The sequence below is a fragment of the Schistocerca serialis genome, chromosome 3 (assembly GCF_023864345.2).
Source record: "Schistocerca serialis cubense isolate TAMUIC-IGC-003099 chromosome 3, iqSchSeri2.2, whole genome shotgun sequence".
Taxonomy (NCBI): Eukaryota; Metazoa; Arthropoda; class Insecta; order Orthoptera; family Acrididae; genus Schistocerca; species Schistocerca serialis.
Genome location: NC_064640.1, coordinates 810,763,680 through 810,788,097, shown reverse-complemented (window position 1 = coordinate 810,788,097; position 24,418 = coordinate 810,763,680). Strand labels below are relative to the sequence as shown.

Genomic DNA, 24,418 nt, shown 5'->3' with positions numbered 1-24,418 from the left:
AAGTAATACGAAACCTTTTAAAGCTCATAGAATACACTGACGGAAAGCAATCGCAACACCATGAAGGAGCAGTGCGATATAAGCGGCCGGCCGGAGTGGCCGTGCGGTTCTGTGCGCTACAGTCTGGAACCGAGCGACCGCTACGGTCGCAGGTTCGAATCCTGCCTCGGGCATGGATGTGTGTGATGTTCTTAGGTTAGTTAGGTTTAATTAGTTCTAAGTTCTAGGCGACTGATGACCTCAGAAGTTTAGTCGCATAGTGCTCGGAGCCATTTTTCGATATAAGCGAAAGTTTGTAGGCGTGTTTCTATATCTGAAAGATAATGTTTATTCAGATTCCGCGACAGTCGCATAATAGTAGCGTCACTATGAGGATGCATATCAGGTTTCCTTTAAGTACACGCCGTAATGGTCGTGAGCGTTATTTATCTTTAAGATCGGACGTTGTGAGTCGATGATAGTCAAGAATGCCTTTAAGGCGACAAAGATGCCATTATCAACACCTCACTAAGTTTGAAAGAGGTCGTGTAATAGGGCTACGAGAAGCTGGATGTTCCTTCTGCAATACTGCAGAAAGACGTGGCATGAGTGCTAGCAGCGGTGGTAACGAGAATGTACGGCCGAAAGAAGACAGGGCTTTGGATGGCCTCTTGGCACTTCCGAGAGGGAAGACCATCGTGTTCAGCATATGGCTCCAGCGCGTCGAAGTGCATCTCCAGCAGCAGACTGAGCAGTAGTTGGCACCACAGTGACACAACGGACTGTTACAATTCGGTTACTTCGAGGACAGCTCCGAGCCAGACGCCCTGTAGCGTGCATTTCTTTGACCCCCAAACCACCACCATTCGCGATTCCAGTGGGGTCAAGAGATATCGCATTGGACGGCAGAGTGGGGGTCTGTCTTTTTTTATGAAATCTGGTTCTGCCTTGGCGCCAGTGATGGCCGTTTGTTGGTTAGAAGGAGACCAGTCAAGAGCCTGCGACCAAAATCTACATGCTGGGTTCACTGGACCTACACCTACAGTTATGGTCTGGGGTGCGGTTTCATATGAGGAGCACTCTCGTGTTTATCCCACGCATCCTGACTGCAAATTTGTATGTCAGTCTGGCGATTCGATCTGTTGTGCTGCCATTCATAAACAGCATTCCAGGAGATGTTTTCCAACAGTATAACGCTCACTCGCATACCGCTTTTGTAACCCAACACTCTCACCAGACTGTTGATATGTTGCCTTGGCCTGCTCGATCATCAGATTTCCCTCCAAACAAGCACATACGAGACATCTTCGGATGACAACTCCAGCGTCATACATAACACATTAACCATCACTGTACTGAGCGCCGGCCGAAGTGGCCGTGCGGTTCTAGGCGCTGCAGTCTGGAACCGCGAGACCGCTACGGTCGCAGGTTCGAGTCCTGCCTCGGGCATGGGTGTGTGTGATGTCCTTAGGTTAGTTAGGTTGAACTAGTTCTAAGTTCTAGGGGTGATGACCACATATGTTAAGTCCCATAGTGCTCAGAGCCATTTGAACCATTTTTTTTTTTTTTGACAAGTCACGTGACTGCCAGGAATTACCTGTAAAACTAGTAGTTAATTGTTAGTGGTGGTCAGGTGGTGATTCCCAGAACAATATTTTTTTATTTTAAATTAAAAACATTGATTGTGGTGACAGTGTGGCATCAATTGTTTATATATTTACTCGTAGTTTTAAGATTTAACGAAGACGGCTGCCTAAGCGCCACTCCTGATTGGCTACTTTCATGTGACTTGTCCAAAGCTGACGGGTGGTATCCTCATCTGCAGTATTCTCCCATCAAACATACGTTCAATTTTAATAAATGAGTTTATTATTTATAGACATAACATACATACATTCTTTGACGTACAATCCATTGATCTGTAGCTGATGCCTAACATTATGGAATGCTAATGCTCCTTCTCCAGAAAGAACTCTGTGGCTTATAGCAGAAGTAGATTGTTGTTGCTGAAATAATGTCTCCATCCTAGACATTGAACTGGAAGCCTGAAGGTTTTTTTGTGCTTCTGAGCGGCAATGTGATGTTCAAGATCTTGGCCACATGTGCAAGAGATTTTAACATTTCAGTGACAAAGCAACATGCATTTCGTTTTATAGCGTTCAGGCAGCCAATAAGACTGCGTCTTTCTGCCGGGAATTAAAACTAGTTGTCAATTGTTACTGATGGTCCGGTGGTAGTTAACAGAGCAATATAAGAAAAATTAAAAACATTGATTGTGGTGACTGTGTGGCGTCAATTGTTTTGTTATGTCAACAACACGGAATTGTTTACAAAGCGAAAAACGTAAGACCATTCACCTCCCTTCATTCGACGCACCTCTACCAACATCTACAATTCAAGCAGCAGCTGACGACATGTAAACTGCTCTTTAACCTTCCGAATACAAATAAATTGAATGACTATGAAACAATGAAGTAAAACCATGACAGTTAATCTGTCGAGTTGTTTCTTATCTTTACTGGCCACTCAGACGTACGTTCCAGCTCCACATACCTTACATTCCTCTACAAATTCATTTCTCCCTTTCTTGAAAGCCGGATATTTGCAGGAAAGGTCATCAGAAAATGTACACTTTCGTTTGGGTATAGCCAAATATTTTACGTAACTCACTCGGTTAAAAATTACACTCCCAAATCAAACATGCACTACAGGAAGCCAAGCCAATACAAAGCAAAGATACGAAACGAAAATTTTAAATAATCGATATTCGCATTCGCTTATAGATTGATCAACGATAACATCGACAATCCTGGTACCACCTACTAACACCGCCTTCGTGCGTGTTTATCACGAAAGCTGTGCCAATAGTTAAAGTATTTAACAAAAGAGCAATAGATCGAGACGAATTATGAATTTAACTGTATTACGCTCAACTTTACGAGAAACCCGGACACTGTAAAAATCCGCCCGGACCCCGGACAAAGAGCTAAAAAGGAGTACATGTCCGGATTAATCCGGATGTCTGGTCACCGTAGGTATACCGCATTAAAATGACAGAAAATAACTTTCCAACTAAACGTAAATGAAGTCTCGTAATGTTGACTGAGAAGTTGCTCCAACACAACGACCACAAAATCGTGTAAAATAATGAAACACAAAGCTCTCTAGAAGATCAGTTCAACCATGAATGTCGTGCACTGTGTGGAAGACAACTTGGGAAGTACTACAAGCTTTCCTAATTTGTGCAGCTCGCAGATGCAAAGTAAAAGAGTCCAAGACTCACGAAACAATACATGTAATCAGGCAATTCAAGTTGCGTAGCAAATTCCGCAAATTTTGAGCTGCTCAGAAAGTGAATAGTGCTTACACTAAATGCGACACTTACTCTAAGACAGCAAACGTCCGCCAGAACGCGCTAGTGAGCACCGGATAGAGACCGCCGAGATGGCGGCAGAAAAAGGCTGCTACTGACGCCATTTGATCCACGAGTGTCCCAGACGGCATCCCCACGGCTAACTCAAAACTTATCGGAAAGCTTTTCATGGAGGGGAGAACACTTAACAATTGTCACAGGGACCAGTGAGAATTTCGCTTTATTTATTTGGATACAGAGGAACCCCGCAGACATTTCCCATTCTTGTCTTATATGTATTTTAGCATGCAGGAGGTTCGTATCGGCTGCTAGCCATGTTCACTCATTGATCGAGCCTTCGCGCCTAAAGACGGAGGCTGGCAAGACTCAGTTGATTGGATAACAAGATTTGGAGGGGAAGGCAACGAATTTACATACGGTGATGGCAGAACGCTTTGGCTCCCCGTTGTTAGGTCTGCTTAGAGGGAGGTGAATTCGACACACACAATTATACTCTGGCGACTTGCGGCGTAGTGGCAGCTGCCTTCAAAGGAGGAAACCGCATTCTCCGCCAGAGCGAGGGACAGGGGCTCATCTCAATCGTTTCCGAGAACTATAATGCTCTGGGGACCTTCTTCCCGTCTCCAGAGCTTCTGCGACTCATCTTTTGTTGTCAAGGCAGATTATGGGGCGAGCATTTGGGTCTGCTCGTTTCTTAACAAGATAATTTGAAGCCTTCCTCTTGAGTTAGCAAACCTGCTAGTCTTCTGCAAAATAGTCAGGAAATGAGCAGAAAAATAATCAAATATGGCTCAGCGGTATGTGATGGTCACGTCACATTCTCTGTTCTTAAACATGTGCTCTTCATGAACATATCTGCCTTCCTGTATAATGACTGCGTTTGTTTTCTGTCTTATATCTATTTTTACTTTACATTTTACTTATCTGTGTCTATTCAGCACCTTACGTTTTATGATTACTTGTAGTTCGAAACTCATTTGTGATAGTGACATCCTGAGTTTGATAAAAATAATCAATTTCGTATTTAATTCCATTTGACCCTTGTGGAGTTCATTTTCTATTCGTTCTCTCCTGGAAGAATGTGTGAAACCAAACGAGTAAATCCTCTCGGCAGGGTCTTTCGCAGTATGAGCTTCGTGGTACGATATCCGAAGTTCTACATTGAAGAATTATTCTTTAATTTTTGTCTTACTGTAGCATTAAAATCCCTATTATCATACTGTAGTGAGATTTTTAGTCACCTGTCAGTTTTCGTAACTCTTTGTAGAAGTCTTCTGCAGCCCCATCAAAATATGACTATGTTGTAAAAAGAACTGTATGATTTTCACGTAATATCTTTATTATAAATGAAAACACGCACCACGCCGGTGTAATATTCTATCAAGAACTAACGGAACAGTCAATCAATGTAATATCTTTATATTTACAAGAAATATCGCTATTGCATTGATGTTCTTTTAATATCTGTAATATTTTCATTTTCTTGTTTACAAAAACTTTACCTCTGACTTTCCTCCGTCCTTTGTGATAATCCTGCCATATCCCATATTATGCTATTTATATCATTTTACATTTCCACTCGCTGACATTTAGATCCTTAGGATCTGCAATTTATTGTTCTTCAACAAAAATTTGTTGAAGCAGTAGGACTTCTGCGGTCCATTGCAGTGTTTATTGAAGGATTTGAAGCTTGTAGCTACATGCTTCGGCAGCCACAGAGTCGGCGCACTCGTGCTCTTGGACTGTTGAGAGGGTCAACAGATCAATTACCGTGCCGCCTTGTATGGTGCCACACAGAAGCGCATTAAAATTAGATTATTGTAGTACATGCAGTGGGACAGCACGTGATCAGCGCTGGTTAATTGAATTACGCATGATCAAAGCCCTCTGTTGGCAAGCTAGCCTCTGCCGGTACCACGTGTAATTTCCCACGTGTTCTTGCAGAACGTACCGACATGTAGCTGTTTCTGCGGAAAATTTAGATAAAGTGCATCGCTTTTCATGTGGTTTTAGGTGATCGATCTGATACCTTTACTAATAACACTCCAAAAGAGAACCCTCCGACTGTTTCACAAGTCCGTCGAAGGTGTCTTTCTGGGTACAAATGGTTCAAAGGGCTCTGAGCACTATGGGACTTAACATCTTAGGTCATCAGTCCCCTAGAACTTAGAACTCCTTAAACCTAACTAACCTAAGGACATCACACACATCCATGCCCGAGGCAGGATTCAAACCTGCGACCGTGGCAGTACCGCGGTTCCGGACTGCAGCGCCTAGAACCGCAAGACCACCGCGGCCGGCTTTCTGGGTACACACTACTGGTTTAGGTAGAAGGACACAGTAGCAAAACGACGTTTTTTTTCGTTGTAACCTATGTGCCTCGGTTAGAGGTGCGACGTTTTCGTCGCATTACGAAAAGAGGTATAAGTCAGCAAGCACTCAGTTATTTAACATCATTGTCAAAACCTAAACCATGAAAACACTAAGCTTCCGATGTCTACGGAATCCCCTCTTTGCCGAACGTAACAACCACTATCCTACCAGGGCGCCCGTGAAAAACTTCCGCACTTTTATAGTTTTAAATGATGACAGTATTTGGAATAAGCGTAGTCGTTGGGATAAGGGTAGTTGTCGGAAGTAAGAGAAAACGTCATTAAAAGTGAACCGAAAGCCGTGAAATAATAATCAAGAATTTATGGTACATCCTTGTATATGGTACTTGTAATAAGATAATATGAAAAGGGAGTATTTTATTCGTAATTAATAATCTAGCTTCGTTAAATATAGATATGAAGTTGGGCATACATGATGCCTTTTTGCCTACGGTGGTTAAATGTCTCTTTTATGTCAAAATTTTCCACAGATAGTAAATTTTAGCGCGAAGTCTGTAGGCAATGTCAGAAGCCGGTTAGAAAATCTTTATAACTATACCACATTCGTCCCTATGCGATTAGCATGTGTTGAGAAAGAGGGATGGTGATTTGAGAAATAATATATATAATTCGTCAACATAATAGGGGATTCCACTTCACATTCAAACCATATTACAATGAATCATGTATACGGTTTCCGAAAATTTCGTCGGCTAAATGGCAGGATAGATCCTTCAAGAAAAACGAGAGATTGGCTGGCCGAAACAGATTTCTCCCAGTCTTGGCAAAACATATGCCGCACATCTTCTAGTGATATCACTGTCGACTAGTATCTAAACTATAGCACAACGAGGAGGAAACGACAGAAAAAAACCGATCTGTCTTCCACAGCGATTTATACGTCTGCTAAATAAGGTGATAGCAAGGTTGGAAAAATCGAAAGATGTTTACGCCTCGCCAACACATGGTACCGGATGTTCCAATAAGGTTCATCCGATTTCACAAAATTGTGTCTTCTACGCGAATGAAGGTAGAAACTTGAATGACTTAGAACTTATGCCGAGGGGTGGCCGAGCGGTTCTAGGCGCTACAGTCTAAGTTCTAGGGGACTGATGACCTTAGAAGTTAAGTCCCATAGTGCTCAGAACCATTTGAACCATTTGAAACTAAAGGTTTATCTTGGCGCCAATTGCAAGTTGTCAATTCATGTGGTTGTTGGTAGGCGTTTCCACAGTGCAGCTAGCTCATCGGTCTCCTCATGTTTATTACTGGATCCTAAGATCATTCTGAATCGATATTTCGACCATCCACTTGTCCGCGATCTTACGAAGGTAAAAGAGTACTACGAGGTAGTATTCGCATGTGCATAACAGATATACCCTCGTAAAATCGAGTGGTTCTGTTAGTTGTTCGCTGATGATGCTGTGGTGTGCGGTAAAGTGTCGATGCTGAGTGACTGTAGGAGCATACAAGATGACTAAGACAAAGTTTCTAGTAGGTGTGATGAATGGCAACTACCTCTAAACGTAGAAAAATGTAAGTGAATGCCGATGAACAGGAAAAACAAACCCGTAATGTTCGTAGACTGCATTAGTAGTGTCCTGCTTGACACAGTCACCCCGTTTAAATATCTGCGTGTAACATTGGAAAGCGATATGGAATGGAACGAGCATGTGAGGATTGTGGTTGTTGTTGTTGTGGTCTTCAGTCCTGAGACTGGTTTGATGCAGCTCTCCATGTTACTCTATCCTGTGCAAGCTTCTTCATCTCCCAGTACCTACTGCAACCTACATCCTTCTGAATCTGCTTAGTGTATTCATCTCTTGGTCTCCCTCTACGATTTTTACCCTCCACGCTGCCCTCCAATGCTAAATTTGTGATCCCTTGATGCCTCAAAACATGTCCTACCAACCGATCCCTTCTTCTAGTCAAGTTGTGCCACAAACATCTCTTCTCCCCAATCTTATTCAATACCTCCTCATTAGTTACGTGATCTACACACCTTATCTTCAGCATTCTTCTGTAGCACCACATTTCGAAAGCTGCTATTCTCTTCTTGTCCAAACTGGTTATCGTCCATGTTTCACTTCCATACATGGCTACACTCCATACAAATACTTTCAGAAACGACTTCCTGACACTTAAATCTATACTCGATGTTAACAAATTTCTCTTCTTCAGAAACGATTTCCTTGCCATTGCCAGTCTACATTTTATATCCTCTCTACTTCGACCATCATCAGTTATTTTACTCCCTAAATAGCAAAACTCCTTTACTACTTTAAGTGTCTCATTTCCTAATCTAATACCCTCAGCATCACCCGATTTAATTTGACTACATTCCATTATCCTCGTTTTGCTTTTGTTGATGTTCATATTATATCCTCCTTTCAAGACACTGTCCATTCCGTTCAACTGCTCTTCCAAGTCCTTTGCTGTCTCTGACGGAATTACAATGTCATCGGCGAACCTCAAAGTTTTTACTTCTTCTCCATGAATTTCAATACCTACTCCGAATTTTTCTTTTGTTTCCTTTACTGCTTGCTCAATATACAGATTGAATAACATCGGGGAGAGGCTACAACCCTGTTTCACTCCTTTCCCAACCACTGCTTCCCTTTCATGCCCCTCGACTCTTATAACTGCCATCTGGTTTCTGTACAAATTGTAAATAGCCTTTCACTCCCTGTATTTTACCCCTGCCACCTTCAGAATTTGAAAGAGAGTATTCCAGTTAACGTTGTCAAAAGCTTTCTCTAAGTCTACAAATGCTAGAAACGTAAGTTTGCCTTTTCTTAATCTTTCTTCTAAGATAAGTCGTAAGGTTAGTATTGCCTCACGTGTTCCAACATTTCTACGGAATCCAAACTGATCTTCCCCGAGGTTCGCTTCTAGCAGTTTTTCCATTCGTCTGTAAAGAATTCGCGTTAGTATTTTGCAGCTGTGACTTATTAAACTGATAGTTCGGTAATTTTCCCATCTGTCAACACCTGCTTTCTTTGGGATTGGAATTATTATATTCTTCTTGAAGTCTGTGGGTATTTCGCCTGTCTCATACATCTTGCTCACCAGATGGTAGAGTTTTGTCATGACTGGCTCTCCCAAGGCCATCAGTAGTTCTAATGGAATGTTGTCTACTCCCGGGGCCTTGTTTCGACTCAGGTCTTTCAGTGCTCTGTCAAACTCTTCACGCAGTATCTTATCTCCCATTTCGTCCTCATCTACATCCTCTTCCATTTCCATAATATTGTCCTCAAGTACATCGCCCTTGTATAAACCCTCTATATACTCCTTCCACCTTTCTGCCTTCCCTTCTTTGCTTAGAACTGATTGTGGTAGGGACGGCCAATGGTCCACTTCGATTTATTGGGGGAATTTTAGAAAAGTGTGGTTCATCAGTAAATCAGACCGCATATCGGACGCTATTGCGACCTGTTCTTGAGTACTGCTTGAGTTTTTGGGATCCGTACCAGGTAGGATTAAAGGAAGACATCGAAACAATTCAAAGGTGTGCTACTAGATTTGTTACCGGTAAGTTCGAAAAATACGCAAGAGTTACGGAAATGCTTGGGGAACTAAAATGGGAATCCCTGGAGAGAAGGCGACGTTCTTTTCGAGGAACAGTAGTGAGAAACTTTAGAGAACCGGCATTTGGGGCTTACATCAGAACGATTCTACTTACTCCAACATGCATTTAGCCTAAGAACCACGAAGATAAAATACGTATAAGAAATTAGGACTAATACGGAGGCTAAACTTTACTCTTTTTTCTCTGTTCCTGTTCGTGTAAATGATACAGTCGTGTGAAATCTTTTGGATCTTTTTAATACACCATATACATTGGAACGGAGACTATGATCATGTAGATGATATACGCTTGCGAAATGGGATTAATTTGAAACATCCTTTACAGCAGAGGTGGAATCCCAGTTCTGCAGGGGAACAATGGCAGAAGGAAACCATTATCAGCTTCTTGGACTCCTCGCATTATTGAAAACGATGTCCGGAAGTTTGTATCTGCAATATAAAACCAGCACCTGCAACCAGTTGAGTGCTGAAATAGTGACATTTTTAGGATTTTGGAGTTTTACGAGATATTTTCGGTGCGACAAATTTTTGCCCGGTATTTCACCATGTGTTACGACCTCTGAGGTCATTGACAGGAAAACTAGAGTCCCCACTTCTAAATTATGGCGTTGTACTGAGCGTAGTCCGTTCTTAGTCTCTTGAGTGTAGTTCTTACACTGGTTTTGAAACTAAAGTCCTGTCCTTCCGAGCAGACCTATGATACCTTGAGCGGTAATCCATGTTTGATAGCATCCTTCCTTGACGTTGGAATCTTCTCTCATGTCCTGCCATGACATCAACTAGTTTTGGCTTAGGTCTTTTTGAACCATTTGAAATAAGTCTTACTGTCTTCTGACAAAAATTATTATGTACACAGTAAAAAATGTGAGAACATTTGACCAATGCTGTGACGGCACCAAATCATCTATATGTCTATAACTGAAAATTTTTAAGAGCTTTGCTTCTCAGCTGTACTGAGGTACAGACACCGTCCGTCCAAAAAGTTCCAAGAATGATTTATTGCTGACGTATAAACGACTTCAGTGTAATAACTACGGTGGCAGCTTGAAGTGAAATTAAAACTCAAATGTGCATTCGACCAATCAGTTGCGAGCAGGCGGTGTTAAGCAGCGTACGTGCGGCTGTATTGTGCCAACATTGTTACGTCACTAACAATTATATTTAAAGGTACATACACGGATCTTCAGAATCTATGTTGTTTTTCACCATACATCAAAAACATACTTTAACACATTAATAAACGCAGAGTGATCTCAGGCCAGTAGAGAAACTTCAGATGCACTGCAAGCGAGACGTAAATACAGACTAGCTCTGTCGCGTATCAGTGCACAGTAAGCAAATAACTTACTAGCTCAACAGTGTCCCATTTATCAGACTATCATAGGAAGTTATGCGTTCCGGCAATTACTCGCATTTGAAAAGTGAACTTTTGGCCAGCTTTTAGGGCAAAACACCCCTACGTGGGCAGTCAAACTCTTCGTCAGTAGACGAATCTGAGGTAACCTATTGTCTGCTTGGCACACCGCTTCAGAAACTAGATTGATAAAACAGGCACTCTGAAAGGGACCGACCCTCAAAAAAAGGGACCCCTCGGACAACGGCCGCAGACGTGTGACTTAACAAAACTACGAGGAGACGACACCTTCAGATCTTCCGTGTCAACCCACAGTCATATTCATCAGTATTGGACCCAGTTTACCATAAGTTCTCAGCGTGTGTTACTTAGGGCAGGGAGTATGTGATACTAAACATGAATGCTTTCTTATGCCATATGTCTTACGACGAGGTGATCTGTAGCTGGTATAGGTTTGCCAACATGACCTACTTCTTCGAAAAAGCAACCTAGGGGGCCACCGGGCTGAACGTCATAAACAACTGGTTGAACTTCCTAAACACTGTCCAAACTGTTCCCTTATAAAATTCTAGCGAAAAATATGGTGCGTCCCGTACTCATACAATTTTACACTGTGTCTGTCTTCCACCTACTTGACAGATTATGACTATGAACGTATATTCTACCAGGAGGATTCAAAGTGGGTTTCCTCATTACGAGTGTCAGTTTGTCACCGCAGTTTTGCACTAGCGGTCACGGAATCAGGTTACTGGAACATTAAGTTTATAGAAAATGACGCTTTACAAAAGTTATCTCAAATGCGTTACAGATTTTATAAAGTAATGGAGGTATGATGCATGGCTAGATGCTCCCCTTCCCCCAGAGTGATGTATTACCGCCCGCATCTCGTGGTCGTGCGGTAGCGTTCTCGCTTCCCACGCCCGGGTTCCCGGGTTCGATTCCCGGCGGGGTCAGAGATTTTCTCTGCCTCGTGATGGCTGGGTGTTGTGTGCTGTCCTTAGGTTAGTTAGGTTTAAGTAGTTCTAAGTTCTAGGGGACTTATGACCACAGCAGTTGAGTCCCATAGTGCTCAGAGCCATTTGAACCATTTTTGATGTATTACCGCATGTCCATCCCTTCAAATGTCAGGGCTCTGCCGATAGAGCGCGTAGCAGCCACCACACACTATACAGCTAACGTCACTGCGAGCTGCCGTAATTATGATGCATGACTGTCCATTTCATTTCATCATAGACTTACACGCAGTCTATGACCTAGACTGCTGAGATGGACCGCGTTCTGCTCTCTTTTTGATTTGTTTATAAACAGTGTGTAAAGTACTTTCATACCATTCAAGCACGCCTGGATATAGATCACTGATTTGATTGATTTGTGGCAAGGTCTTATGGGACCAAACTGCTGAGGTCATCGGTCCCTAAGCCTACACACTACTTAATCTAACTTAAACTAACTTACGCTATGGACAACACACACAGCCATTATAAACCACGAGCCTCTTTAAAACAGCCTATAAGAAAACCTGGAGCATTGGGTGTAAAAGCGTGTGGTAAAAATGGAAAGGTGATATCAGACCTAAATTAGAAACAGACGTGAAAATGGCAGTGAATGCTAAATAATCTTTGACTGAAACATAAAAATATTACTCACATAGTGTTATAAGGAAAACTAGTTGCAACGACCTTCGGTTCCATGAAGTCTGAGCTTGTCCAATCCCTTAAGGATTACGTGCTGCTAGTATCGAGCTTCTTTTATGGTGTTGTTCTTTCGGACACGTTCGAAACAATAGACATCAATTGCTTCCAGCATACACTATGAATTAAGACACGAAGGAATAACCGACATTAGATGCGAGAGGCCATTGATTGGAATCAGTGGGGAAGGTTGAAAATTTATGCCAGGTGGGATTCGAATCCAGGTCTCCTGCTTACTAAGTCGGATGCTCTGACCACTGAGTGCTATGGTGGTCCGTGCAGTTCCAAGTTGTTCTGCCAGCCCTCTGCAAATAATAATAATAATAATAATAATATTGAGTGACTAGATCGTAGATGAATTGGAATGGGTGTCAGGACGTCCGCCCCGAACAATTACGATCAAAATGAGATACAATGAGTGGTCGGAGAATCTGCCCAGTAAGCAGGAGACCTGGGTTCGAATCCCGGTCCAGCGCAAATTTTCAGCTTTACCCATTGATTTCAATCAATGTCCACTAGCAGCCAGTATCGGTAATTCCTCTGTGTCTTTTTCTCACCAGATAGCGCTTGCCAGTTAACTACGCTACCTGCTTATAACTTACTGAAATTTTGCGTATGTTATTGACTGAAGTACATGAAATTAATGTTGTCTGCGGATTTTGTTTAATCGTGTCGGAAGCATCAGGCACTGTATATAACAACAAACAATGGATGAAGTTTGTAAAAATAACATTCTAAACGTGACACCACTCATGGATAAGGAGTTAGGTCTGTTCCGACTGCTGCTTACAAGGCGGTATAAGGGCCATCAATGATCGTGGGACCTGTGATCAACATGTACTCAATCCCCCCAACCGTTATTGCCAGTGGATGGATCATGATGATGACGCTGCTACGCTGCTTCTTCATTTAGGCAGCTCCTTATTTGGCATCATGAAGTTCAGTGGGACCGTTCCTGACCTCTCTTTGTCAGAAAAAGTCTGAAGAGGTATCAGGAATCGAACACAGATCCTTCTGTACCGGAGGCAACGACGCCAACTACTCGGCTACTGAGACGGTCTAACATAAAAAGTTAGAGAACTAAAAATGTGTATAAATGTACATGTAACATTTTGCACCAAACGCTAGCCAAATGTAGCGCCTTTGGGATAGCCTTTTATTAGCTGTTCAGGTGCTTGGCATACCTCAAGTGGTGGGAAGTAGTCTATTGCTATCCAGAATCGCACAGCACTGATTCGCCTCACAATCATCATCTATTCGCGTTGCTTTTGGTGCTTAGAACACTGGAATGCAGTCTTTTAAGAGATTTTCATATGTCTCACTCCTCGTGTGTACTAGGGGAAGTTTTTACCTTGTATAGACCAATCTCGGATAATAACTGTTTTTTTTCTCGTCACATTTCTGCTCTTTTATGTCGTTCTGTTTTATGGAGATTTTTTGTTGTGCGCAAGAAGCTCCTCCTCGATTGAAGTCGGCGGCGGCTTGGTTGGTATCCAAAAAGAAGTTAAGCCGTAGATGTGAACGATTTAGTTATTTCCTTCTCGGCTGCCACTATGAGTGTAATGCTAGGGGCCTGGCTAGGATGTACAGCTTGTAATGCGGTGTCGGTCTCAAACAGCCTGTGATGATGCGGGATGACTCAATGATTGTGTACGTCCACTTGCTTGTAATGACTGGAGTTATTCTACATAGGACATAGCGTACTCCATAACTGCGTAGCAGAAGTCTAAAGCCATAGTTCTTAATGTCCTGATTTGTATACCCCATGTAGTGCCTACTAATTTGCACACGATATTGTTTCTAGCAACTACTTTATACTTCGCATTAATGCTCTATCTAATGCAGTGGTTCTCAAACTGGGGGTAATTACCCCCTGAGGGGTAAAATGAAATTTTCTGAGGAGTAAAAACTAAACGATTCGATCGTCTTTCAGTCACGAAACTAAATTAATTTCAAAAGATCATTACTATTATCACAATTTTGTAACATTGATTATATAAGTTATAAATAATACCTTTTTATCTTTTAGTAGCATTAATGCGGTTGAGGTTACAGGTTCCTCGCATAATCCACCCACTACAGACATATGTTGTGCTTTGTCTCGTACATCATTAATGGTAAAAGTGAGACATATACGTAACAAATGCTAAATATCTCAAGAAAATGTCTTCTCCAAGTTGTAGGTAGTACCAGCAGTAGTTCAGAAATTGCTTCATTACTCGCTTCGGAACAAATAAATGAATTAACTGACAGCTCGACACATCAGTAACGACATAAGGGCTACCATAGTGCAGTACAGTGTTTTATTATTATTATTATTATTATTATTATTATTATTATCAGAGTGGTTAGACACAAAGCATTAACAGCCTGAAGTCGTCAAATTTCTGCCAGTTCAGAAATAAGGAGTGCAGCAACGAAGTAATTTACGAACAGTAAGTACAGTGCACACATATGAACTTCTTTCATTTTAAATGGGGTTGCAGTTTGCAAGTCAAGCAAGCGCTGCAATGGGTTGTTGGGTTGTTTTTGGGGGAAGAGACCAAACTGCGAGGTCATCGGTCTCATCGGTTTAGGGAAGGACGGGGAAGGAAGTCGGCCGTGCCCTTTCAAAGGAACCATCCCGGCATTTGCCTGGAGCAATTTAGGGAAAGCACGGAAAACCTAAATCAGGATGGCCGGACGCGGGATTGAACCGTCGTCCTCCCGAATGCGAGTCCAGTGTGCTAACCACTGCGCCACCTCGCTCGGTGCGCTGCAATGGAGAGTAGTAATGCAGGGGACGTATGTTTTGCAAAAGTGTGTACCTTCGCTGTGGATAGTTAGCTTTCTTTTCTGAGAAGCAGTTGTGGGTAGCACCTTGCGATGCACCACGAATTCCTTCGTCATTCATTTTAACTCTCTCTCTCTCTCTCTCTCTCACACACACACACACACACACACATACACATACACAAAAAACTAAATATCATTCATCTTTTATCATTTTAAGAATAAAAGTTTTCAAAGAAAGGCTTTCCTTCTACCGTTTAGTTAGGTGCTAACGTTGGTGATAATGTAGGGGTGATTGGGGGGGGGGGGGGGAGGTAACATCACATAGCAGGGGGAGGAGGTGGTACTGGCTAATATCTGATTGCACTCAGGGGCAATGGACTAAGAAAGATTGGGAACCACTGATCTAATGGGACACTCATTTTAGGGCTGCGAAACGCTCTAGCAGTATTCCTTTCATGTTACTCGAAGTTTTCTTGACGCCTGTCTATTTCACAGTTGAGAAACACAATTTTGGGTCTTCGAGGGTTTAGGTTTGAGTTGGTTTCCCATTTAGTAGACAGCCAGTTGTTCAAGGCCTCCGATAGTATTTTTTCGATGATCTCAAAGTTATTTGACTGAGCTGCGGTGGCATAGTCATTTGCTTACTTTTACGCGAACAGGCCAACGGACCGAGTGCTTCAGGAACTTTCGTTCTCCGTCGTCTTCCGTCCAGCACTGCCATCTGTCATCCGTCCACATCTGTCCTGATTATTGCAGATCTTCCCACTCCTCTTTCTTGGCCCTCCCGGGAGGCTGCTACCTGTGGGGATGAAATCCAGGAGCTTCCATGGTTGCCTGTCGTCCTCCATCCGGTCCCAAGTCCAGCCCACTGCAGTCACTTGTTTCTGATGATTCCTGCTATACTGCCAGTTTAGCATAGTTCACCGAGCTTCCATTTACCATTGTTTCAGTCCAACATAGAACGAAAGATCTTCCGCAGCGTTTTTCTCTCGAATACGAGAAGTGTATGAAATTCTTGTTAACAAATGAGAGGCGTATTAATCTCTAAGATATATATTTATAGTAAAGTAATAGTAGTTTCATTTCTGATTGTTAGGTAGTCACACATAAAGAAAAGATGTGCAGAGCACAAACTTGTAGATATTTATCGTTCTGTAGTAACTGATAGAAACTGTGACGGAGGGAAAAATAAGAAATCAATAAAATCCATATGGTGTAGGGAGAAACACAAGAAAGGAAGTCGTTATTCAGGTTATCATAGCTGCAGAAGATCTACTAATACTGAATTCTGCAATGCTAACATCTTGGAAATTTATTTTTTACACGTTCTCATGAAAAGCGTTTGCAGTGGAAAACTTCTTTTTCCTTTTGCTGAGGTCACGTAGCCATATGAAATTGAAAGGTTGGAAGAAACGTCATGATTAGGTAGTACATACACAGATCCATAAACAAATGCAAATATGTAACTCAATGCATAAACCAGTCATTCCAGACGAATAGATCGGTGTACATACACATATAGACATACATCGAAAATCGTGTGGAAATGTTGGTCCTGGGTTCAACGCTGTGGAACAGCATGACGTTGTATGTGACTATAACGCCTATGTAGTGATTCAACTTAGAGTCTTAAGACTAGTTTGAATATTTGAGTATTGTGTGATAACAATGATGAAATGTCAGAATTGGCAGCCATGTGAATTTGATGATTAGTAACTGCTTGCTTCTCTGGGCATACGCTAATGTTCGTCTTTACCTGATAAATACCATCGTACCCAAAATTTTTAATTCACTACCTTCACGAGACATATTTAGTCAAACAGTATCTGGTACACCTTGTGCAATTGCACTTAAGAGGACATTCTCATCAAAATAGATAGTTATTTTCTTTCATTACTTAAAATTCGTTTTTGTTCGCCGTGGAGACCTTGAGAGTTTTCTATCAGATTCCAAGGCAAATTATATGGTTCGTTCCGCTGACAGTTATTGCGATGTTATGACAGCCGTTCCTTCTCCTGGACACCGAGGCAATATCAACCTTCAAACGCGCAAGATTGAAAATACTATTTTGAGCAAATTAAAAATTTACATTTAAAGGCATTTAATTTTTATAGGTACATTGATAACGAATAATTCAGGCCCGCAAATACCCAGATCATGCAGTACTAGTTGGAGGCGACTTTAACCTACCGAGTATAGATTGGGATGCCTATGGATTCATTGCAGGGGGTACAGACAGACAGTCGTGCGAAATACTTTTGAACACTTAGATTAAAGTTCAGTCTTGATCACGTTATGTCTGTTTTAATGAGTAACCGGTTTCGGTTTTTTCTATAAAACCATCATCAGACCCATTGGCTCCCTTGGGTTGGTAGGTGGAGCTCTCCTTGCTGCTGTGCAGTCAACTGATAGAAACTGTGACGGAGGGAAAAATAAGAAATCAATAAAATCCATATGGTGTAGGGAGAAACACAAGAAAGGAAGTCGTTATTCAGGTTATCATAGCTGCAGAAGATCTACTAATACTGAATTCTGCAATGCTAACATCTTGGAAATTTATTTTTTACACGTTCTCATGAAAAGCGTTTGCAGTGGAAAACTTCTTTTTCCTTTTGCTGAGGTCACGTAGCCATATGAAATTGAAAGGTTGGAAGAAACGTCATGATTAGGTAGTACATACACAGATCCATAAACAAATGCAAATATGTAACTCAATGCATAAACCAGTCATTCCAGACGAATAGATCGGTGTACATACACATATAGACATACATCGAAAATCGTGTGGAAATGTTGGTCCTGGGTTCAACGCTGTGGAACAGCATGACGTTGTATGTGACTATAACGCCTATGTAGTGATTCAACTTAGAGTCTTAAGACTAGTTTGAATATTTGAGTATTGTGTGATAACAATGATGAAATGTCAGAATTGGCAGCCATGTGAATTTGATGATCAGTTGACTGCACAGCAGCAAGGAGAGCTCCACCTACCAACTCAAGGGAGCCAATGGGTCTGATGATGGTTTTATAGAAAAAACCGAAACCGGTTACTCATTAAAACAGACATAACGTGATCAAGACTGAAATTTAATCTAAATATAACAAGTAATTGATCACTGTAATCCAAAAATGTTTACCAAAATTGTACTTTTGAACACGTTTTCTGAAAACTGTCTTTAGTACATGGCTCGGCAGCACACATGCTTTTGTCCACGAGTCAGCACGGTTGTAGAAAACATCCTTCGCGCGAAACACAGCTTGCCCTTTTTTCAGATGATATACTGCGAACTTAGGATGAAGGGCAACAGGCTAATTCCATATTTCTAGATTTTCGGAAAGCATTTGACACGGTGCCCCACTGCAGACTGCTAACGAAGATACGAGCACGTTCACAGATACGTGAGTTTCTCGAAGACTTCTTGAATAATAGAACCCAGTATGTTGTCCTACAAGGCGGGTGTTCATCAGAGACAAGGGTATCATCAGGAGTGCCCCAGGGAAGTGTGATAGGTCCTCTGTTGTTCTCTACATACATAAATGATTTGGTGGTCAGGGTCGGCACTAGGCAGCAATCTGCGGTTGTTTTCTGATGCTGCCGTGGCGTACGGTGAGGTGTCGAAGTTCAGTGACTGTAGGAAGATACAAGACGACTTAGAAAAAAATCAAATGGCTCTGAGCACCATGGGACTTAACATCTATGGTCATCAGTCCCCTAGAACTTAGAACTACTTAAACCTAACTAACCTAAGGACAGCACACAACACCCAGCCATCACGAGGCAGAGAAAATCCCTGACCCCGCCGGGAATCGAACCCGGGAACCCCGCCGTGGGAAGCGAGAACGCTACCGCACGACCACGAGATGCGGGCCAAGACGACGTACAAGGGGAGGCCGCCAATTGTGAAATTCAGATTCGATTCATACTGCGCATAATAAAAGCTCATGGCCACAGGTGTAATGTGGCAAAGCACCAAGATGCACTTCTCAGCCGTTGTCGAGAAAATCGACAGTTAAAAGAAACCGTTGCGGTGAAATACTCTCGACGATTAGTAATTTTCTACAGCGTCGTGGCGCAGCGGTAAGCTCTCGGGTTCGTAATCTGAAGGTCGCCGGATCGAATCTCGCGCCATGCAATTTTTTTTATTATTAGTTTTTTGTAATTCAAATATATATATATATATATATATATATATATATATATATATAATATATAATATATATATATATATATATATATATAAAGTATTAATGAATTGCTTATGCATGTTGGTGAAGGCGGATCGGTCTCCAATTGTACCGCCTCCATTTTTCCTTTTTTTTTTTTTTTTAACAGGGTGTACCAAAGCTCTCCCGTCCGCACTGATTTTGGACGATGTTGTAAGTTGCGCTAGGGACCGCATCTACCTTCTGTCGAAGTTAGCAGGCAACTACGCTGTTATGCGGCGGCTCGTTTCGGCCCATTCAACATTTGTCATTCAAGTGTAACGAGCGAGTAACGGAGTTTATATTTCATACCTGCCACAGCAAATTTGTGTTCGTGGGGTCTCTATTCTAATTCGAACGTTTGACTTACGCTATACGTATTCGTTTCGGAATATCGTTTCTACGTCTTCCGTTAACTATACGTGATTAACATTATGAAGACAATCAATAACATTTGTGAAATACAACTTCGTTTGCGGAAAACATAATGATGTTCGAAGTCGCCAGTTTTTCCACAACAAACGACTTTCAACAACTTATTATATGCATAATTGTTGCAACTGATTGCCGGGAGATTCGATCCGGCGACCTTCGGATTACGAAGCCGAGCGCTTACCGCTGCGCCACGACGCTGTATAGAATTATTTATCGTAGAGAGTATTTCACCGCAACGGTTTCTTTTAACTGACGATTTTCTCGACAACGGCTGAGAAGTGCATCTTGGTGCTTTGCCACATTACACCTCTGGCCATGAGCTTTTATTATGCGCAGTATGAATCGAATCTGAATTTCACAATTGGCGGCCTCCCCTTGTTAGACCAAATGTCTAGTAGGTGTGATGAACAGCAGGTAGCTGTATATGTGGAAAAACGCAGGTTAATGCGAATGGGTAAGGAGAACAAACCTGTAATGTTCGGATAAAGTATTAATAGTGTCCTGCTTGATACAGTGAAGTCATTTAAATACGAGGGCAGTTCAATAAGTAATGCAACACATTTTTTTTCTCGGCCAATTTTGGTTGAAAAAACCGGAAATTTCTTGTGGAATATTTTCAAACATTCCCGCTTCGTCTCGTATAGTTTCATTGACTTCCGACAGGTAGCAGCGCTGTAGGGAGCTGTTAAAATGGCGTCTGTAACGGATGTGCGTTGCAAACAACGGGCAGTGATCGAGTTTCTTTTGACGGAAAACCAGGGCATCTCAGATATACATAGGCGCTTGCAGAATGTCTACGGTGATCTGGCAGTGGACAAAAGCACGGTGAGTCGTTAGGCAAAGCGCGTGTCATCATCGCCGCAAGGTCAAGCAAGACTGTCTGATCTCCCTCGTGCGGGCCGGCCGTGCACAGCTGTGACTTCTGCAATGGCGGAGCGTGCGAACACACTCGTTCGAGATGATCGACGGATCACCATCAAACAACTCAGTGCTCAACTTGACATCTCTGTTGGTAGTGCTGTCACAATTGTTCACCAGTTGGGATATTCAAAGGTTTGTTCCCGCTGGGTCCCTCGTTGTCTAACCGAACACCATAAAGAGCAAAGGAGAACCAAAGATTGTTACAGGCGATGAAACATGGGTTCATCACTTCGAACCTGAAACAAAACGGCAATCAATGGAGTGGCGCCACACCCACTCCCCTACCAAGAAAAAGTTTAAAGCCATACCCTCAGCCGGTAAAGTCATGGTTACAGTCTTCTGGGACGCTGAAGGGGTTATTCTGTTCGATGTCCTTCCCCATGGTCAAACGATCAACTCTGAAGTTTATTGTGCTACTCTTCAGAAATTGAAGAAACGACTTCAGCGTGTTCGTAGGCACAAAAATCTGAACGAACTTCTCCTTCTTCATGACAACGCAAGACCTCACACAAGTCTTCGCACCCGAAAGGAGCTCACAAAACTTCAGTGGACTGTTCTTCCTCATGCACCCTACAGCCCCGATCTCGCACCGTCGGATTTCCATATGTTTGGCCCAATGAAGGACGCAATCCGTGGGAGGCACTACGCGGATGATGAAGAAGTTATTGATGCAGTACGACGTTGGCTCCGACATCGACCAGTGGAATGGTACCGTGCAGGCATACAGGCCCTCATTTCAAGGTGGCGTAAGACCGTAGCATTGAATGGAGATTACGTTGAAAAATAGTGTTGTGTAGCTAAAGGATTGGGGAATAACCTGGTGTATTTCAATGCTGAATAAAACAACCCCTGTTTCAGAAAAAAAATGTGTTGCATTACTTATTGAACTGCCCTCATATATGAGAGTAACGTTGCAAATCGGTATGAAATGGAACGAACATATGAGAACTGTGATAGGGAAGGCGAATGATCGACTTCGGTTTATTGGGAGAATTTTAGTTAAGTGTGGTTCATATGTAAAAGGGTCCGCATATAGGACGTTGGTGCGACCTATTCCTGGGTGCTGGTCGTGTGTTTGGGATCCGTACCATGTCGGATTGATTGAGGACATCGAGGCAGTTCAGAAGCGTGCTGGTAGATCTGTTACCGGTAGGTTCGAACAACACATATGTGTTCGGGAAGTCAAATGGGAATTCCTGGAGGGAAGGCGACGTCCCTTTCGAGAGACACTATTGAGAAAATTTAAAGAACCGGCATTTGAAGCAGACCGCCGAACGATTCTACTGCCGCCAACACACATTGCGCGTAAGGACCGCGAAGATAAGATACGAGAAATTATGGCTCATCCGGAAGCATATAGATACTCGTTTTTCCCCCGCTCTATTTACGAGTTGAAACAGGTGAAAGAATGACTTGTAGTGGTACATCATACCCCCCGCCACGCACCGTACGATGCCTTGCGGATTATCTATATGGATGTAGATGTAGAAGAAGTCAGTGCTCTAAATGTCAAGTTATTCCGTAGTTTTTCATAATATTCTCAAGTAGCTATAAATAATCGATATTCACAGTTTTTTATCGTGGAATCCACGTTTTCGTATTGTCAAGTTGCAGAGGCTGCACAGATGGCAATGCAGAACGTTGCCATTCGCGAAGTAGCTGCTGTAGATTAGGGAAATACACTCCTGGAAATTGAAATAAGAACACCGTGAATTCATTGTCCCAGGAAGGGGAAACTTTATTGACACATTCCTGGGGTCAGATACATCACATGATCACACTGACAGAACCACAGGCACATAGGCACAGGCAACAGAGCATGCACAATGTCGGCACTAGTACAGTGTATATCCACCTTTCGCAGCAATGCAGGCTACTATTCTCCCATGGAGACGATCGTAGAGATGCTGGATGTAGTCCTGTGGAACGGCTTGCCATGCCATTTCCACCTGGCGCCTCAGTTGGACCAGCGTTCGTGCTGGACGTGCAGACCGCGTGAGACGACGCTTCATCCAGTCCCAAACATGCTCAATGGGGGACAGATCCGGAGATCTTGCTGGCCAGGGTAGTTGACTTACACCTTCTAGAGCACGTTGGGTGGCACGGGATACATGCGGACGTGCATTGTCCTGTTGGAACAGCAAGTTCCCTTGCCGGTCTAGGAATGGTAGAACGATGGGTTCGATGACGGTTTGGATGTACCGTGCACTATTCAGTGTCCCCTCGACGATCACCAGTGGTGTACGGCCAGTGTAGGAGATCGCTCCCCACACCATGATGCCGGGTGTTGGCCCTGTGTGCCTCGGTCGTATGCAGTCCTGATTGTGGCGCTCACCTGCACGGCGCCAAACACGCATACGACCATCATTGGCACCAAGGCAGAAGCGACTCTCATCGCTGAAGACGACACGTCTCCATTCGTCTCTCCATTCACGCCTGTCGCGACACCACTGGAGGCGGGCTGCAAGATGTTGGGGCGTGAGCGGAAGACGGCCTAACGGTGTGCGGGACCGTAGCCCAGCTTCATGGAGACGGTTGCGAATGGTCCTCGCCGATACCCCAGGAGCAACAGTGTCCCTAATTTGCTGGGAAGTGGCGGTGCGGTCCCCTGCGGCACTGCGTAGGATCCTACGGTCTTGGCGTGCATCCGTGCGTCGCTGCGGTCCGGTCCCAGGTCGACGGGCACGTGCACCTTCCGCCGACCACCGGCGACAACATCGATGTACTGTGGAGACCTCGCGCCCCACGTGTTGAGCAATTCGGCGGTACGTCCACCCGGCCTCCCGCATGCCCACTATACGCCCTCGCTCAAAGTCCGTCAACTGCACATGCGGTTCACGTCCACGCTGTCGCGGCATGCTACCAGTGTTAAAGACTGCGATGGAGCTCCGTATGCCATGGCAAACTGGCTGACACTGACGGCGGCGGTGCACAAATGCTGCGCAGCTAGCGCCATTCGACGGCCAACACCGCGGTTCCTGGTGTGTCCGCTGTGCCGTGCGTGTGATCATTGCTTGTACAGCCCTCTCGCAGTGTCCGGAGCAAGTATGGTGGGTCTGACACACCGGTGTCAATGTGTTCTTTTTTCCATTTCCAGGAGTGTATATTCAGGTGACAGCTAATACATGGTATATTACCCAGAAACAGTTAAACCACGCACTATCCTCGTTATCTCATCCAACAAATCAAACGACAGTGATGCAGACGCCATTAGTTATTCGTCTGTAGTCAATATCAAAAAGCTTCATGGAAGAAGTTACATAATCAATCATAAATATAGTTTGCATGGGAGAAGGCATGATCCAGATTTTCTTCAAGGTGTGGTGTGGTTCTTAACCGTTCAGTTTCTTGGTCGATGAAGCATCCATTCACAAGATAATTGCTTCGAACGGAAGCGATTGGGTAATATGCCGATCGGATTGTAGCCGCAACAGTACTACATTCCTAACACGATCGTTGTTCAAAATGGTTCAAATGGCTCTGAGCACTATGGGACTTAACTTCTGAGGTCATCAATCCCCTAGAACTTAGAACTACTTAAACCTAACTAACCTAAAGACATCACACACACCCATGCCCGCGGCAGGATTCGAACCCGCGACCGTAGCGGTCTCGCGGTACCAGACTAGCGCCGAGAACAGCTCGGCCACTCCGGCCGGTTACACTCGTTGTTCACGGGAAGTTAAACATAAACAAATCTTTCGTTATAAATTATCACACTTTTGGG

General features: G+C 43.3%; 1 protein-coding gene across 1 annotated transcript in view; it reads left to right on the top strand.

Annotated features, from left to right (window-relative positions):
* LOC126470665 (uncharacterized) overlaps nucleotides 1-24,418 on the top strand; it is a 1,059,339-nt gene that overhangs the window by 78,518 nt on the left and 956,403 nt on the right. The window lies entirely within an intron of this gene.